This window comes from Streptopelia decaocto (genome assembly GCF_964273445.1).
Source record: "Streptopelia decaocto genome assembly, chromosome: Z".
In the NCBI taxonomy this organism is placed as follows: Eukaryota; Metazoa; Chordata; class Aves; order Columbiformes; family Columbidae; genus Streptopelia; species Streptopelia decaocto.
This window is the reverse complement of record NC_138657.1, coordinates 11,142,796-11,159,651: the sequence shown is the minus strand read 5'-3', so window position 1 is coordinate 11,159,651 and position 16,856 is coordinate 11,142,796.

The following is a 16,856-nucleotide window of genomic DNA, read 5'->3' as shown; positions in this document are numbered from 1 at the left end:
CTTCCTTCTCCCATGAGGTGCTGTAAATGAAAGCAGACAGATGAGATTTAAGCATAATTATCATCATTATTAATGGAAGCCCTTCTGCAGATGCCATCCATGCATACACCTCATTGCTAGCCCAGTGGACCAGCACTAACCTTAATCTTCCCAGTCCAGTCCTTTTGCTGAATGTAAATCTTCCTCCTTCAGATTGTCATTTGCAACTAACAGCTGCTGAGCAGATCATTCTGGAAACCTGAGTCCCCTAAAGAGAGCTTTCTATAGAAACTTTGAGGCTATGTCAATGTCAGCCAGCCCAGACCAGCACCAGTTCTGATTGCACCCGGAGACAGCAAAGGCGGCTGCCTGGAGGGACAGGCTGGCGCTGTGATGGCAGGGATCTCAGTGAGGACTGATCTGAGCCTCCACCCAGCACTCCTCCCTTCCCTCGATGACGATTTTGGCTGTGCTTTATCCCAGCAGCCTCAGGAAATTGGTCTGTCCTTACACAACCAGTGGCAAAGAACATTTGCTGCAGTTGCCACTCCCTGCTCATCCGTGCCCTGCAAACAAATCCAGGGCTTTCCTGACTCTTAGTCATTCCTTTCCCTCCTTCCCCCTCCTAGCTGCTTCCTCAGCACAGTCCATTTATTTTGCTTTGTTTTCAATATCCTGCTGTAGCATTTCCATCGCTGTTGGAAGAGGAATGTCGTGATTTTTGCAGCTAACTCAGAAGTGACCAGGATTCCTTGGAGACGAAACCAGCAGCCTGACTGGGGGAAGGCGCAGCGGGCAGGATGACGAAGCTGCGCAGCCGCTGGTGCCGGCAGGGCTGGCAGCCTCTGCAACACGGAGCAGCAGCCCTGGAGACCAAGCACTCCTCAGCTGCTGCTGCTGCTTTGCCTTGCTGTCCCTTTCTCCTGCACTCCCTGCCATGCTTCTCGTTTTGCAGATACAGGCTGTGTTTGCAGCCGCTTGGGGTGGAGACTGGCTCTTGTATGTCCCAGGCAGACACCTAAAGTATGGAGCAGAGGCATGCCCAGGCCAGCTGGTAATAGGTGGGGAGAAGTTGCTGCTCCCTTCTCCTCTTGCTCCGCAGCAGCCTGGCATCTCCCTTTTCCCTGGCACCTGCTCCGCTGCTGTGGTTCACAGCAGATTTGTGCATCTGTGCTTGTGCAGGTCCGAGCATGGAGCAGGTGGCTGGCAGATGTGGTCATGAGCAGGGTCCTGGGCTGGTGTGAGTGTGCACAGGGGTCCAGTGACTTGCGATGACCCTGCCTGCCTCATGCGTGCACAGGAAGCAGGTCTCAAATATTGCTCAGTGCCAAGGGAACTGTGAAGGTATTTACTGCTCTTGGCTGTTTCTGCAGGGCTGCACTGTCAACTGGGAGCCTCCAAGCTGCACAGAGCACTGAAGACAGGCTGCACGACCATCCCCAACTGGGCTGGGGTGGCAGCCGATTCCCCAGGCAAAGGGCAGGTTAGCAGCACGCTCTGCAAAGCCCAAAACCTTGCAGTCAGACCTTCTGCTGGCTCTGCCGCTGCCTGTCCATGCCAGGAGAAGAGGTGCGCAGCACCAGGCGTGGGAGCCCACCAAGGGCCGTCTCGCATCCCCTGGGCATGGGGTAGGGGCAAAAATGCCTGTGGTCATTACTGACAGTGTCAAACAGGAGCAGCCTGGCAGCTCTGCTGGGGAGAGCCTGGGCACCTCTCCAGACCCTGCACTGGGTATTTGGGGATGCTGGTAAGGGCAGCACCCTGCAAATGCCCTTTTTCCATGCTGGAAAGAAAAAGGGATGGAAAAAATGGGAGACTGCATGGTATGAGTAGAACAGAAACCTCAATAAAGCTGCAGTTCAGAAAGCACTTCAATATATGCTCATGTCATACAACCATTAAGGGTACTTTGCTGCCCTTTTACAGTTAAAAAACAAGCCTAAGAGTTTTCCTGGACTGCAGCCTTAGTCATTACAGGATTATAATAAATATGAAAAACTGTGCCTGTCCTGCAGACATTGGTGAGATGGCTGTTAAGTGCCTGCACTGGGTGTTTGCCATCAGCTGATTGCAGAAGGTTGATAAAAGAGGTGGCTGCCCAGTCAGGTATTGCTAGGCCAGATGTCTGGTTTGTTTTTATTCAATAGGTGGGTTAACAATCTGGGGTAAGGGATAAACAGCTCATTAATTAATCCTGATGCTAATAAGCAGGGAGGTGCTGTAAGCACCTGTGGGAATAAATTACATAAAGGAATGATAATTCTATTAAGGGGAAATGATGTGAAATTAAAGTTAGAAGTGACAAGTCGGTGCTTCTGAGCAACAAACCCAAAACAACTCCTGGGGAGGGAGGTGTGAAGGCATGCTGGTGTCCTGGCTATTCCCGCCCACGCCGGTTGTGGGTCTCCTGCTTGGGAAGATGCAACACTGACAGAGTCTTTGGCATGAGGAAGGAGAGCAAAATAAAGCCCAGCCTGCAGCGCAGCGGTGATGCAGCAACAGAGCCTGTGTGAGTTTGGTTTAATCTCTGGTTTGGTGCCAGCAAGGTTGTGATTTCTCTCCGACCGGCACCAGTGAGATAATGTTGCTGCCGTTCTTGTGTGTGCTGGCATATGAAGCAAGCGGCGTCTGGCAGCTGGTGTACACATGGGAGGAATGTCTCAAGGGCTGGAGGAGCGGGACTCTGAAACGGCAGATAAATAAAGGAAGATATATACAGCCAGGGTCAGGGAGCAGACCCTGGTCATGTCACCAAGGATCACTCTGCTCAGCACAACTGGGAAAGCCAGCTCCTGCTGGGAGCCCTGGCTCTGGCGTTTCCCTCCTGCTCAGAGTGTGATTTTGCAACCTAAGTGTTCTGAAAGTATGAGGTCCTCCTGATTGCATCCCTGGCAGGACTACGTAAGCCAGACACAGGTGGCTGCTGTGTACAAATACTATGTCTGAGGACACTTCCATGAGGAGTCGCTGAGTGTGGCTCTGGGGATACATAAAAAAAACAGGACCAAAGATAAATAGATCAGATATCCCATTGCACCAAAAAGTATATGGGCTTTTCAGGATACCTGTGGGCTGGGCTCCCTCCAAGAAAATCATGGACTTCATCAGATCACTTAGTGTAAAACTAGACATGATACAGCATGATAAACACACTTTACAGTCCAGAGAGCTCAGTCTAACAGGTTTCTTGTATTTCTGCTTTCAAGAAGTTACTGGGTGTCTTTGAGGGTATGCATGAAAAGATGCAAGAGTACTGAAAAATGCAGACAGTCTGCCTGGGGATGTGTGGCAGGCTACACCAACACTGGTACTTTGGAAACCATCAAACACTTAAGCATGAAGGATTAGAAGAAGGAGCCATGTCCCTCCACCTACATTTCCAAGAAAATCCATCATTGAGCCTTAAGGCAATAAAAGCTGAACGGCAAAAGTGAAGGTACAAGCTTGCACAAGAGCTCCCCTTCACTGGTGCCAGACCCAGGCTCAGTTTGACCCAAAAAGTCTCAGGACCCTGTCACATTTGAGAGGTAGCTGGGCACACTATCTCCCTCAGCCCTGTTCTTGCCACCAGTAGGTGCCTTTGGACCCAAAAGCAGCTGCAGATATCCCCAGCAATCGGTGTTCGGGGTTGGATGGAGGCCCTTCCCCGGAGCTTAATTAAATTCAAATCAAACTGAGGATGAGGATCTATCTGAGGCACCAGTGGGCTAGAGCAGGAAATAGCAGCCAGGGTGAATACCTGTCAAAGGACAACAAAGAGCACAACTGGATTTTCCACATTGTCCACCACCCCAAAAATTTCCATCCAGCTTGGGCGTCACTTAATCCAGGAAATCTCTGCTATGAGAAAACCTTCATGGCTGATATTCCCCATCACACAAGCTATTTCTACACCTCCCTCATGCACACGCGCGTGCACAGAGGCGCAGCGTCTCCCATGCGTGGGGAAGCAGCTCCAGCATTTGTGCCAGCTCCACATCTCCCCACTCCACCGAGGCACAGACAGAGCGTGGGCTGCAGGGGACAACGCAGATCAGCTGCTCATGGGTACGGCGACTTCTCCTAAGTTAAAAACAGCAAAAGCCTGTTGGCGGGAGGTTTAGTTGTGCTGTGCCCATGCAGGCACGGTGAGGAGAAGGCATCCTTGGGGCTGCCGATAGAGTCAGACCCACAGCAGCCGGTGCCCTGTAGCCTTGCCCTGCTCTGCCCAGGGGTCAGACCCTTTCCAGGGCCAGGGCTGCTGTGCACGGAGAAGCAATGGCCGGCGGGTTGTCTCAGCCACCTCCGAGGACCTGTGGACAGGGTGCAGATCCCCATAGTGCTCATGTGCAACCAGCATGTGCCTCGTGGGGAGCGGGGAAAGTGGGACTTGGAGTAGACAACCTGGTGGGTCTGGTGGGGAAAGTCAAGGGCCTCCCCTCAGCAACAAAGCTGCTATCCCTCTCAAGGCTGACAGGGAGCTGTGCTGGCCCTGTCTCTGGAACCAGCAAGCACCTGTCATGTCAAAACGCTGGGCTGGCCTCCAAGACCAATGCTCTGTCCTGTGTGGCATCTTGTTGTCACATGCTGGGACTACAAAACCCCTCAGTCCCCCTCACATGAAGGCAGAGCTGGCGCCGTGGCAGCAGCCCATGTTTTTACATAGGGGTGCCAGGAGCTCCTCTGCCACCTCTGCCCGGATGTGGTGGGTAGATGGAACAGATACTGCTGCCGTTCTCTGTTAGTGCCCACACCAATGCGTTGCTGCAACTGGATGGGTTTGACACTCTTCTGCTGCCAATGCTATGCGTGGATGTCGCTTCTGCTGCCCCAAGCGTTACTGGTCAGGTCCTCTGCAGACAGGCTTGAGCTTGGCCTGTTTGCAGACCATGGCCACATGTAATTAATTTTCACAGCAAGGCTTGCAGGTACTGATGTCATCTACAAAGATGAGGAAACTAAAGCTCAAGCACTGAGTAATCTGCCCAGCCATGCACTGGAGATGGAGAGATACAGTCTGGGCTCCTCTCCCAGGCCCTGCTGCTGCCTGCCCACAACTGCCACGCAGAGGTTGCACCCAATGTCTGCCGGGCTCTCAGAGGTGTGGTGGGGTGTCTGACAATGCAGGAGGAAAGTCCCACCACTACCACCTCTGCCTCAAAGACAGACAGCGGAGTATGCAAGAAAGCCTGGGAGAGCCACAGGTCCGTTCGTACAGGGGGTCACCAGGAGCATAACAGCAGCAAATGAATGAAAGCAAGGAGAAATAAAAATATCTGCAATGGGTAAAAAACCTGTGTCTTAGGATGCAGTGGGTCTGGGCTTTCAGGCTTATTGTTTCCTTTTTGCAAGTGCTTGCAGAGCCTCTCCTGACACAGCTCTGCAGGAGACAGCTGGGGCTGGCTCCTGGCTGCTCGGTCTTCGCAAAGTCTCTAGAAAGTGGCAGGATTTCACGTTCGGTTCTGCTCATTAGCCGCTCCATCAGGAGCACTGCCCACCAGATCGGTTTGCAAGACTGACGCAACCAGATGGGAAGTACTGCAATTGTGTATGTGATGCTGAAGACACCTATTAGAATAGAGGAAGGGAAAAAAAAAAAAATAAATAAACCTCCAAGGAAGCCAGCTCAGCTGCGTCAGAAGTTTGTTTCATGATGTTCAGGCTTGTTTGGAGAGATCCAGGTCAGACCTGGCAGATTCCCACTTGCTGGGAGGAGGCAGGCGGGCAGCAGCCGCCCTCACCCCCTCCTGCCCCGGGACAGGAACAGTGGCAGGCATGAGAAAAGGCTTTTAGCTCTGCTGTCATTTCCCATAGCCACACAGCCCCATAACCATTTACTGGGGTGGTCAGTAGCCCATGTTTTGCCTGCTGGAGCAGCTCCTGACTCAGACCAGCTAGACAGTCCCACCACAGACCACCCTCCACTCTGCTCATGTAGATTTTCTGTGGGGGACCGGGGCTTGCATCCGTGCTGAGCAATGCACTGTTCCCGTGCCAGTGCAGAGAAGTGTCCAACTGGAGGCACTTCTGCCTTCCCCCCAAAAGCCATGGTTGCAACCCAGGCACCATGTGCAGACAGGCTCCCCTGGGAGCTGCTGGGCTGCAGTTACAGCGGGTTGCATCAGTCCCCAGGTGTGAGCCTGTTGCTTCCAGGTTCAGGGTGGGTACCAGCAAAGCAGCATCCCAAGGGCAGATGCCAAAAAGCCCTCTACCTGCAGCCCCAGCAGCTGATCCCCAAAAGAGGGACACCAGGGCTGGGTCCTCCTGGGCCAAAAGGGGACCATGAGGAGCTTTGCTACCTTAGGTAAAAATGTCCTTTTTGGGTCCTCTCCTGAGGGATTTTTGCTCTGGCCTTGGTGAAAATGGTTTGACACTCACTGCCCATTTTTTCCCAGAACAGGCTATTCTCAACGCTCTTCCTTCAAAACACCCTCTGGGAGGAAGGAGTGCTTTTACCATAAGAGCAAAGCAAAGTGTGCAGTGCTCCAGCATGGCCAAAAGAGTCAGATGAAGATGACCCTGTTACCCTGCCAACACTGTGGTGTTTCAGCCAGGATTTGATGCTCTCTGGCTGATATGTCCAAATAAAATCCTTCAGTGAGCTGGTCACATTCCTGGACTCTGCCCTCAATGTCACAGTAGAGCAGAGGCTCTCCCAGGAGCCCAAAAATGCTGTTTGTGACCTGCTGCTCTCTGCAGCATCCCCTTCCCAACCCCCTGCCTCCGTCTGTCCGCACGGAGCTGAACTGCCCTTGCAGCTGAGGAGGGGACGCCCAAGACACAGTCTGCCTTTCTCCGTGCTGTGTGTAGCTGCAGCTGTACATTTCTCCTCATCTCTGTAACATTTCATACAGCTTTTTTGTCTTTTTTCCCCCTACCTTTATCCTGCTCCTGCTCTTCTTTCCTCACGAGACCCAGCAATCTGTCCAGCCTGAGCTGGCATCAGCAGCTCTGTGTCCCCAGTAAATGCTTCCGCAGCTGCTGTTTAGGGCAGTAACAAAGCCTGGGAGCTGGACCAGGGCTGAGGAGGCTCCTGCCAGTGTGGCTACAGGCTTGTGGTGTGCCCATGGGCAAACCCCCTGCCGCCCATCAGTTCCCATGCGGACCTTGGACACAAGCTGCCTTTGACTGGTGGGCACAGACAGATCCACAGTAAAGCGTGGTTTGCCTGGGGGTCTGAACGGGGGGAAAAGCCTTTTTTTCTGCTGGCAGCAGGGCTCCCACTGAAGTCTACAGCCTAACCCATGCTCCTGGTCTGCAGCTGCATCCCTCCTGCCGCCCCGGCAGCGCCTGCAGTGCTGGTGTCCCTCCATGGCTGCCATGCCCACCGCACATCAGCCCTGGTTTGGATGTGCCATCCTGTCCTTAAAAGCAGCTGTTAACACACTTTTCCACTTTCTACTATTTTTTTTTCCTGCAGCATCAAGGAGCCTTTTATACTCCAAAGCCTCATCATCCCTGTGCAGTGCAGTGGGAAGAGGCCCATGGTCCCACAGTATCCCCCAGCACAACCATCTCTGTAGGAAGGAGGATGAGAGGGGTCCCATGCCCTCCAAAATAATCTTTGTTTGCTACTTTACCCCTCTTTATCACATCTGCTCCCAGTCTCCCAGGGTGGTTTTGTTCCTGTTTGTCTTCATTTTAATTACACGGGAACTGTGCTCTTCCCCTCCCCAGTGCTTACCTCGAAGTCCAAGCATCTCCAAGGCCAGCTCTCCAGTGCCAGATGGTCTCAGGGACACCCAGCACCCAAGGACGCGAAACCCAAAGGCATTCTTGTGCTTTCCCTTTTCACAGCTGAGAAGTCCCAACAGGCACCCTCAGCCACCCATGCCAAACCACCTCTGAGACATCTCCAGCCAGCACAGATAAGCAGCATGAGACAGTTCTTTTTCATGGCCTGTGCCGATAAGGGTGGTTTTATCTTTTTTTCCCTCTCTATTCCATGTGCCCAGGAGCAGATTGTTAGCCATCAGAAAGGAAAGAAGTATCCCAGACATGCTGCAAGGATGCAAAGGAATTATTGGCGCAAATAAGTGTTTGTGCCTGCCCTTTTACAGAGTAATCCCTTTTATTTTCCAAACCGCTTTTCCAGTTTGCCAAGATAATTTTCAGTCCTAGTCCTGAGCTCCAGGGCAGAGCCTCCCGGTTTAACATCATCTGCAGAGGTCAGAAGCACACACCACAGTCCAGCATCCAGGTCAATAAACCCAAAAAAGAACACAAACCAAACAACCCAAAACTTTGCCTGAAGTATCTCTGCAATGTGGCCACAAACCATTGGCAGCAGATGTATCGCAGTATCACAGTATGTTTGGGATTGGAAGGGACCTCAAAAGATCATCCAGTCCAATCCCCCTGCTGGAGCAGGAATGCCCAGGTGAGGTCGCACAGGAACATGTCCAGGCGGGTTTTGAATGTCTCCAGAGAAGGAGACTCCACAACCTCCCTGGGCAGCCTGTTCCAGTGTCTGTCACCCTCACTGAGAAGAAGTTTTTTCTCAAATTTAAGTGGAACCTCTTGTGTTCCAGCTTGATCCCATTACCCCTTGTCCTATCATTGTTTGCCACCGAGAAGAGCCTGGCTCCATCCTCATGGCACTCACCCTTTATATATTTATAAACATTAATAAGGTCACCCCTCAGTCTCCTCTTCTCCAAACTAAAGAGACCCAGCTCCCTCAGCCTTTCCTCATAAGGGAGATGCTCCACTCCCTTCATCATCTTCGTTGCCCTACCCTGGACCCTCTCCAGCAGTTCCCTGCCCTTCTTGAACTGAGGGGCCCAGAACAGGACACAATATTCCAGATGTGGTCTCCCCAGGGCAGAGTAGAGGGGAAGGAGAACCTCTCTCGATCTACTAACCACCCCCCTTCTAATACACCCCAGGATGCCATTGGCCTTCCTGGCCACAAGGGCACAGTGCTGGCTCATGGTCATCCTGCTGTCCACCAGGACCCCCAGGTCCCTTTCCCCTACACTGCTCTCTAATATGTAATTTCCCAACCTAGACTGGAACCTGGGGTTGTTCCTGCCCAGATGCAGGACTCTACACTTTCCCTTGTTAAATTTCATTAGGTTATTCCCCGCCCAACAAAATCTGGACTCACCTCCTAGTAATATAATTTAAACTATGCTGTTGAGAACCATGTAGGAGAAGGTGTTAAAAGCCTTAAGTGCCGAGCGTCCTGCTCCTGCGTGTCAGCATCACCTCTTACCTCATCACAGGAGAAAACCAGGCTGGTGTGGTGTGGTCTGTCACAACTGCTGCGCAGGTGCCACGATGCACTTTCTGAGTCTTCTGGTACATTACCTGCCCTCTAGTTCTGGGATTGATTGAGACAACTCTTGCACCATTTGGAGATTAATTTTCTCAGGCCATGACAACCTGCATATGTCTAAGAGCTGTAGGCTCTTCCTTTCCTCCTCTGGGCTGAGATCTCTCTGTTTGCTATTGCTATTTAACACCTAGCTCAAAAATGCAGCTTGCATATCAAAACAAAGACTGATGCAAATACTGCATTAATCGGTTTGGCCCTTCCAGTACCAACACTTACTCCTTTTTTTTTCCTTCTTTTCACTTTGAGTCTCACAGGACGCTACCTTGACTGGGACTGGCAGCGGATATGCTTGGGCTGTGGTATTGAAACCACAAGTCTCAGAGATGAAAAAAGACAGAAAAGAAACAGAAAGAGCTTCCACTCTTCTCTTAAAAATTATTTTCTCAATGGAAAAGACACTTCTAATGAGTAGCAAGAAATTGGTCTTTTCTTGGCATGCACACAAACCCCTAAATATCACAGAAAGCACAAATTTAAGGTTTGGGTCTGTCTCTTCAGCACAGGTCCCCTGTTCTGGCAATATCCTGACATCTTCACCTTCTGGCCAGTCCATGATCACTTCTGAGGACCCTGGGTGACTAGGGTTTCCCATTCAAGCCCTTTGTGTGATCAGCATGACACGCTTACTCCTTGTGACATTGGCTGCAAGACGTGTAGAAGGAACATTTCCCTTGAAAATCCAGCCTGGTACTGGCAATTGTGCCAGGAGGAGCTGCACTTTAGTACCAGCCACTTCTGAAGCAGCTCAAATTCCTTCATGTGCTGCCAGTATTCCTTTTTTAGCTGGAGTATAGTTGGCCTCAGAGCCTTTGTATCCTGGACTCCAAAACCCCAGGGGGTGACCTCGAGTCTCACCTGGTGCCTTTTGCCAGAGGCTCCAGGTAGGACCATTGTCCCCAATTGCAGTGCAGAGCACATTTTTCATATCCTGTCCTGCCTGGACAAGTCCAAGGATGTGGGATCTCTTGTTTAATTTTTTCAAAGGCCTGTCATTGTTCAAGACCCCATTTGAAATCATTCTTCTTCTGGGTCACTTGATAGAGAGGGCTCACAATCAGACTATAATTTGAAATGTGAGTCTTCCGAAAAAGCCACAAGATCTAAGAAAGCTAGTGTTTCCTTTTTACTGTCTGGAGACAGACAAAGACACATCATCTCATGATGATGTCCATCTTGCCCTGGATCCCTTGTGCGGGTCCCTCGAGCTTACTTTATTTTTTTATGGCAAAACTGGCTGCATTTCTGGTGGAGAAGAGACTGTCACTGCACGCTCCAGAAACAGCCTGGAAGATGCAGTGGCTCTGGGATTTGTCAGAACACAAAAGCACTTCAAACATCTCGTACCATCAAAGTACTCGAGTGGGATGGGTAAGACGTCTGCAGAATGTCCTGTTTGGTAGGTCAACGCCACTGCCACACTCAGCAAACTCCTCCTTAGCCAGAGTGGAAGGAAGGGTTAATACACCCTTTCCTCTTTTGGCCAGCTGTACCGGGCTTGCGTGGCACGGTTTTGGTAGCAGGGAGGGGGGGCTACAGGGGTGGCTTCTATGAGAAGACACCAGAAGCTGCCTCCATGTCTGATAAAGCCAAGGCCAGCCGGCTCCAAGGCAGACCCATCAGTGGCCAAGGCCAAGCCCAACAGAGTGGCAGCGTCTCTGTGATAACATAGTTAGAAAGGGGACAGGGGGAAACATGCTGTACAACAGCAAGGAGTGAGAACATGTGAGAGAAAGAACTCTGCAGGTCAGAGAAGAAGGAGGGGGACGAGGTGCTCCAGGTGCCGGAGCAAAGGTTCCCCTGCAGTGCAGACCGTGGTGAAGCCAGCTGTCCCCTGCAGCCCATGGAGGTCCATGGTGGACCCCACACTGGAGCTGGTGGATGCTCAAAGGAGGTTGTACATGTGGAGACGCCATGCTGGAGCAGGTTTGCTGGCAGGACTTGTGACCCCATGGGGGACCCATGCCAGAGCAGTCATAGAAAGGTTGTGGGACCCTAAATGCCCATCATCTGCCCAAGACCTTCAGAGGATGCTTTTCCCACAGACTACTCACTGCCACTGCAAGGAGATCCATCCACAAAGCTCAGTCTGCAGGTGAGGGCTGGGATGTATTGTGATGAACCCAGCCCATGCCCATTTCAAGGGGCTTTGGTGCAGTTCTTCCTGCAAGAGACAAGGTTGTCAATGCTCCTTACAAACACAAGTGACATGTCAAAGCAACAGAAAAGCTGTGGGCTGTAAAACAGCTCAGCATTTTGCCACATAAAACTCTACCTAAAACACCTTCTGCATCTGGAGAGATGCTGTGCGAGCAAGGCCACCCACCTGGGAAGCAGCAGCTCTGTTTCTTTTAAAACACACCGAGCACCGTCTCTAGCCTGTCCGGTCACTTGTCTCCCATCAGAGCAGTGAGCTGATCTTTGGAAGGCAGCACTTGTCCCCAAAGCCCCCCAGGGTACACCCCACGTTTTCCTTCCCTACGGCACACCTCCCATGTGAGGAGTTTCCATCTCCCAGTATCATCACTCTCCTGCTGCAAAGCACCCCAGAAGGATGGGCCAAGGGCTGGGACCAGCTCTAGGTCCCCAAAAGCAAGGCCCGAGACCACAGGGCAGCCCTGGGGAGAGGCGGGAGCTAGCAGACCCCCCAGATTGTTTTGCTTTTTGTTCCCAAAACCAACTCAGGCCATGCAGCATACACAGAACCGACAAATTTAATTGAGAACTGCAAGTTTTAATCCCCTCAGTGCCCAGCACCTCTCGGCAGAGAACTCAAAAACATTTGACACATTTGAAACCAGTGACGGACACAAGCTGGCCAGTGTTTTCTGAGATGCTGGCCAGCAATTGCTCCCTACCAGCCAGATCAGCTGCACAGTCTTGCCTAAAGCCAGCGACAAGGATTTAACCCAAGCGGCTGCAGGGTGTGGGTGGGATGTGCTCTCAGCTGGCTGCTTTCCTGAAAACTCATCCCTGGGGCTCACAATTTTGTGAAACGCTCTGCCAGAGAAAGGGTTTGCTCAGGAGCACGCGCGGCAGAAGCACGTATCCAAAACCCATTCAGCTGTAAAAACAGGGATTCGCAGAACTTGGTTTTACCCGTACAAAGGCACTGCCTTGTTATCTTGTGCCTGTACAAGTAGGGTAAGGCGACCCAGGTTCACAAGGAATTTGTCATTGAAGGATAAAGCCGTGTTGTTACATTCAGCAGACACATTCAGATAACTACATGAAAACAGAGTGATGGTGTGACTGTTGGTGATGGTGACCCTTTCTTGTGCCATCAAGTATCTTTCAGGTTAGCACAGTGGGGGTTGTATAACAGAAGAGTAAGGGGCTTGCCTTTTTAAAATCTTTTGGTAGCAAACCAGCAAGAACTGCAGGTGAATATAGATGACAGGAGAGAGATAAGAAATGTTCACCATCTTGAATTTAACTTGGGAAGTTTCTACTGAGAAAAACGGGAGGATGTTGAAAAGCATCCAGACACTGAGTTTCAACTTTTCTTTTAGTCGCATGCCCTGTTTGCCCAATGCCCAGTTTGCTCACCTGTACAATGCTCTCGGTTTGTGGCTATATCATGAAAAGAGATTATTTTGCTTGCTGATTTTCACAATGTGTGACACTTTCCTTCCTCCTCACATGGGTGGGTTGGCGCTGCCTCTCCTTAGGCATCTATCTCAGCAAAGGACACCACACTTTAAACACAAAATGCCCCAGAAGGATATTTAGTTTCTACCAAAAGCAAAGGTGCAGGGCACCTCCACGCAGGCACCAGCAATAGACCCAGCACTACGGGGAGCTCCAGCCTCACCACCCATCTGCTCCCTGACCAGAAGTGGACAGGATCATCTCCAAGGGTGAATCCTGGCACCACTCTCCTGGAGACCCCCTTGATGTATACGTCCTCCAGGACCCAGCACCTGCCCTGGAGGCAGTGAAACACACTGCCCTTTGCTGGCATCATCAGCTCTTGGTTAGATGCAAAAAATGGCAAGCAGTGTTTAAAAGGAAGAAAGCAGTGCACCTCAGGCGTTGTCAGCTGCTGAGATGCTGCTCCCAAGCAAGGGGGTACTCACCCACCTAAACCCCATGCAGAAAAGCTCCTGCAGAAGAGAGGGCTTCTCTCCATGGGGCAGAGCAGCTATTTCTTTCCTAACGTGAAGCCACAGCTCAAGCTGCACCTTTGGTCTGACTTTACCTGTCCTGCCCTGTGGGAGCACAGCTGAGAGGAGAGCAGCAAGCAGCCACCCTGTCCCTGGAGACATCCAGGGCACGAAGCTTAGGGCTCTGCTTTTGCAGTCAAACTCACAGGGACTCAGCTTCTCTATCAGTCAGATGGATTCCTTCTTAGTGCTTTACCTTGTTTCCTTGCTTGCTTTTCTTTTTTTTTTTAAATCTCTCTGCTACAGGGCTTTCAATTCTTCACCTTCAAGTGAATTTCAGCTGGGCGGTCACCAGGGGTTTTTCTGCAGACCATCCCCTATCAGCACCCATGTCTGTTGGATCTTGCAGGCTTGGGCTTATAAATTAGCTTTCACCCAAAACCTTTGCTGCTGCAGCCTTGTGGTGAGGAGAGCTGGCCAGGCTCCAGCCATTAGACGGGTTGCTTGCAGGTGAACTCCTCTCATGCTGCACTTGGAGGAGTTTACTTAGGTTGAGTTTTTCATATGCCTTTGCACCTCAGCAACAAGGAGAGGCCCCTGTGCCTGATCCACCCCACAGCTATCTGGGTTGTACTAGCAATCCAGCCTTTTCCCGGATGACGGCTGAAGCAGCAACAGCTAATCTGACTGAGCAATTATTTCCATAGCCGTCACTTGATTGCAACAGCAGCCCCAAGGATCTACAAAAACCCACAAAAATACCTGTAACTGCAAGGCTGGTCATGCCCCCTGCTCCCAGCATCAGCAGAGCCCCATCCTGATCTGCTGAGGCACCTCTGCACGTCCCTGTCTGCAACCACCCCAGTTGCCACTGCAGGCAATAAGAGCTCGAGGTAGCTATTTCATACCCTTAGTGTGTAATGGCATGGAAAATACCTGTTTCTTGCTGAAGAACACACCAAAGAGCCAAGCATAAAACAAAAATATTGACAGAGCACCTCTGCCTTCTGAGTCAGAGTTAGCATGTTTCCATCCTTTAGCTCTTTTCCACGCACAACTTCCCCATCACCAGGTGACTCTGCACTTAAGGAATCTTTCTGATTTTTCATATACTGCTTGCCAAAGATTTTGTTCATGCGTATAGGGCCCTTAATCAAAGAGCAGGCCTTCCTAACTACAGATCTGCACTCATTGCTAATGATCGCAGCTTTTCTTTTGTCTTGTACTCAATTCAGTTCACAAATGCCATTTTCTTTCCTTTTCACAATGAAATTGGATTTCCAGGTGAGGAAGCCCCCTTACACTGATGTAGCGCTAGAGGAGATGCTGGAGTCTAAAAAGCCCTTCCTGGGCTCTCTACAGCCAGCACCACGCTTAGTTTTACATTTTGTGTCATGTAAACTTGTCTCATGATTACCTATACACACCCATACATACATACATACATATATATATATATATACACATATATATATATATGCACACACAGACGCATATGCGTAGTCAAATGAGGACATAGAAAGATCAGCTGAAGTGGCCCAGCCCTCCTGAGCTATTAATATACACCTGTAATTCAGCAGAAAGCAACACCCTAGCCCTGAAGACCTTGCAGCCCCAGGTCCCAGGACTGATCGGGGTAATCAGGAGTACATCTTAGAATCATAAAATGGTTTAGGGTGGAAGGGACCTTGAAAAGTCATCTAGCCCAACCCCCCTGCCATAAGCAGGGACGTCTTCACCCAGATCAGGTTGCTCAGAGCCCCGTCCAGCCTGGCCTGAGATGTCTCCAGGGATGGGGCATCCACCACCTCTCTGGGCAACCTGGGCCAGTTGCTGCAGCGCCAATGAGAGCATGGCCCAGAAAAGCTGGTGCCAAAACCCAGGGGGCTTTGGGACATCCCTCTTGTGGTTGCAGGGACTCTACAAAAAAAGTCCATCCAAGAAACCGGGAGTTTCGCCTGCCAAACCCTGGGTGCAGCCACCTCCCTGCAGAGAGAGCAGGTTCCCCTTGTCTGAGAGCCCTGCTGGGGTGCACCCTGTCCCCAAAATCAGAGCAGCTGCAGGATGAACAGTGGATGCCTGTGTCAGCACTGCAAAACTTTTACCGTAAAGCCATCAGAAAAGGGCTTCTGTAATAGCCGAGCTGACCTCTTAGGCTGTCAGTCACAAAAGATTTCAGTGGTGTTAAGGCAACCAAAACCAGAATGAGAAGAAGTAAAATCAACCTTATTTCCCTGTAGGTCTGTAGTTTCCTGTGGTTGATGCAAGCTCTTCTGATAGCTCATCATGTCTTAATTTACTGATCCTGACCTATATGTTGGGTGGGGCAGGGGAAGAAGCAAATAATGAACAGATTGTTATCGAGGCGGCTTTAAAGCAAAGGAAGAAGGAATGTCTCACCATGAATGAGAAAGCCTTCCTGTTGGTAAATGGTGGCCAGCAGTGACCACTGAAAAAAACCCTGTTTGATCCTATGTCCCAGCTCTGGGGCTTTCCTGCGGTATTGGTAGAGTGGCATTTGTGGCACACACCACCACACACTGGATAACCCACATGCACAGACAGACGTGCGGGAGGCACACCTATGCGCCTCCCATGTACCACTGGTGCATGGAGGCTCCACACCCAAAAGCCCTGTGCCAAGTCCCATTGTCTAACCGGGATTCATTTTTTGGTGTCAATGCTGGATGAAACACATTGCCTGCAGCAGGAGGTTTCCTGAGCACAAACATGGGGATTTGGAGCACGGGGTCCTCGTTAAAACAAACATCCACAGGAAACTTGATAAATGAGAAAAAAAAATAATAATAACTGGACTTGTTTAGCTGAGTCAGGATGAAGTAGAGGTAATTGAAAGGAATAAACACTCCCACTTTTGAGTCATCTGATAAAATCACATACCTCGACTATCTCTTAACTCTGCTGATACTGAATGACTTAAACAGAAGATACTCAGTAGTTTTGTGGATTGCCAGGCTGGAGAAGGCTGTTGGGAATACGCTGCCTGCCTGGTAGCTGGGTGTGTGCTGCACACGGTTCCTGTGGATTTACACAAGCCGTCCTTCTGATCTCACCTGATGGATGACAAAGGAGTGCCATTGCACTGACAATACAGCTGAGCTGGTACAAAAGCTGGGTACAATCAGAGCCAGTCACCTGGGATTTTGCAAAGCCCAGCTGGCACAGAAGATTTTGTACCATGGCACATTTTTTAGATCTGGAGCATTACCCTGGGATTATGCTACTCCTTGATAAAGCAAACTAAGCCTGTAAATACAGCAAGTTCCCAAAAGCCATTGGTGTAGACTAGCAAAACCCTTGGGTTAGTGGTGTGGAAAGCAGGTTGAGTCTGGGGATTCATCCTGCACCCTCTTGCCCAGCACCCAGGAGGCTACTTTGCCCCTTGAGAGTCATCACATTGGTAACACTCATGCACATCCTAAACATCTGTGAAT